This window comes from Equus quagga, chromosome 3, assembly GCF_021613505.1.
Source record: "Equus quagga isolate Etosha38 chromosome 3, UCLA_HA_Equagga_1.0, whole genome shotgun sequence".
Lineage (NCBI taxonomy): Eukaryota > Metazoa > Chordata > Mammalia > Perissodactyla > Equidae > Equus > Equus quagga.
The window spans coordinates 124,853,814-124,856,538 of record NC_060269.1 but is presented as its reverse complement, the minus strand read 5'-3'; the positions used below and the strand labels follow the sequence as shown (position 1 = coordinate 124,856,538).

The 2,725-nt window shown below is 40.9% G+C and overlaps 1 non-coding gene across 1 annotated transcript; it reads left to right on the top strand.

Annotated features, from left to right (window-relative positions):
* Positions 1–1,707: 1,707 nt before the first annotated feature.
* TRNAE-CUC (transfer RNA glutamic acid (anticodon CUC)) lies at positions 1,708–1,780 on the top strand. Its single transcript has one exon. It is a non-coding gene; the product is annotated as a tRNA-Glu (tRNA).
* The last annotated feature ends 945 nt before the right edge of the window (positions 1,781–2,725 follow it).

Genomic DNA, 2,725 nt, shown 5'->3' with positions numbered 1-2,725 from the left:
ACTGCACACCTAGGCTATGTGGTACCAATCTTATGGGACCACTGTCTTACATGCTGTCTGTTATTGACTGAAACGTCCTGACGGGGTGCATGACTGTATAGTCAAAGCAACACACTGACAGATTTAGAATTGTCCTTCATATAACTTTAAACCCATGTTCTGTTACTCTATAACTAAACCACACTATTTTGATGCATTATAAATTAATACTTTTAAAATAAATTTTGTGTGAACAATTACATTGTGTCATTTACTTATTTTTTTGCTGTTAAAAGTTAATTTGTTACATGTGTATATTTAAAATATCCCACAGTTTTTGTAACCTTGTTTTGGCATTTTATATATTTTGTTTCTCTTTTTCATTGTAAATGTAATTTATTTTTATTTTTTTATTTTTATTGAGGTATAATTGACATATAACGTTATATTGGTTTCAGGTGTACCGCGTAATGATTTGGTATCTATATATCTTGTGAAATGATCACCACCATAAATCTGGTTAACATCCATCTCCATACATGGTTACAAAAATTATTTTCCTAACGATGAGGAATTACAAAATCTACTTTCTTAGCAACTTTCAAATATGCCAAACAGTATTATTAACTATAGTCACCACACTGTACATTAGGTCCCCATGACTTACTCATTTTATAACTGGAAGTTTGCACTTTTTGCCACCCTTGACCCATTTTGCCCACTGCTCCACCATCGTTTCTTTACTTTTTTTAATGTTCTGAAATCTCCAAAAATAGGAGTGGCCCAGGCTTCTGAAAACCTCATAGAGGTCTTGTTCACTGTTCTACACTCTTTCTTTACAGAACATCACTTTCATCAGTGATTTAAGTTGACACAGTGTCAGGTTGTAGTTTTCTTAAAGGCAGAATGTCTTAGTCCATTTGGGCTGCCATGACAGAATATCATAGACTGGTGGCTTATAAACAACAAACCCTTATTTCTCACAGTTTTGGAGGCTGGGAAGTCCAAGATCAAGGCACTGGCAGACTCACTGTCTGGAGGGCCCACATCCTGATTCATGGATGGCTGTATTCTCATTGTTTCCTCACATTTTGGAGGGGGCAAAGGAGCTCTCTGGGATCTCTTTTATAAGGGCACTAATCCTATTTATAAGGGTTCCACCCTTATGAGCTAATCACTTCCAAAAGTCCCCACCTCTAAATAACATCATGTTGGAAGTTAGGATTTAACATTTGAATTTTAGGAAGTCACAAACATTTAGTCTGTAGCACAGGGCATTCTGTGTTGCCCATCTGTAGGGTTATTATATGGAACCCAGAAAATTGCCAACCAACTCCTAGTAGCTATAGACTACCTGAATGCTACTCTTGATAAAATCTTAGGAAAGAAAAGTTTATATTTTTATTCTGTGTGTTAGCCATGGTGATCTATTGGAGCAGCTCTGTAATATGCCTTCAAACCTATTCCCATGCACAACCATCTTTTAACTTTGTATTGTGGGTAAAAAAAAAAATTAAAGTAGGATTAAAGTAAGGGTGTTGTTAAATACACTTTTATTCTCCCTTGAAAAGTTGCTGTAAAAGCTTGTCTTTTCATTCTGCCTTCTGCTTACAGAAGCTGCTTGGAAAGCATCGCTACATTATGTCAAATTTATAATGAAACTATAGAGAGCCTATGCAGCATATGAGAACCAAAAGGAAAGATGCTTCCTGTTCTTTGGGAAAGCCAGCCCTGGTGGTCAAGTGGTTAAGATTCGGCGCTCTCACCACCGTGGCCCGGGGTTCATTTCCCTGCCAGGGCACCACACTACCCATCTGTTGATTGTCATACTGTGGCAGCTGTGTGTTGCTATGATGCTGAAAGCTATGCCACTGGTATTTTAAATACCAGCAGGGTCACCCATGGCGGACAGGTTTTAGCAGAGCTTCCAGACTAAGACAGCCTAGGAAGAAGGACCTGGCCATCCACTTCTGAAAAAATTGGCCATGAAAACCTATCAATAACAGTGGAGCATTGTCTGATACAGCCCTGGAAGGCGGGAAGATGGTGAACAAAACTGGGCAGGGTCCAAATCTGCTGTACACAGGATCCCTAGGAGTCGGAATCAACTCAATAGTACTAACAACAACAACAAATACTTGAGGAAATGTTTCAGTCCCCTACAGTGATGCTGTGATGTGGTGCCAGGTGTCCAGCCCCACCTGACTCTCCCAATACTTCTCTCCTTAACTCATTCCTCTTCCAAGTTTTACTGTCTGGACTCAGTGGTTCTCAAACTTCAGCCTGAATAAAGATCACCTGGAGGCCTCCTTCCCAGAGATTCTGATTCATTAGGTCTGAGGTAGGGCCCAGGAATCTGCATTTTTAAGAAATGCTGTATGAGTTCTCTTGCAAGCATCCTAGGACCACACTTGAGGAACTCTGATCTACACATTTTCTCACTAGCTCCCTCGGAGAGATGCATGTCCTCATCTCTCCAAATTACGGGCTTTATTTCTCCGTTTTGGTGATCCACTTGCAGAGCAGCTTGACTGATGCCTCTCCTCACCCAACCTGACTCCCGAGATTCTTCTCCTCTCACCTTGCCTCTGGCAGGGAGGATGGAGGGAACCGGGGGAAGAGCGGACCCCCATCAGATCTGTCTACCAGTGCAATCTCTCCATTGCATTGCCTGTGAACATTCTTTGAATGGATCTGGAAAAAGCCCAGGTCATCTGGGGCCAGTTCTGGAGAACTGGGTTTATGA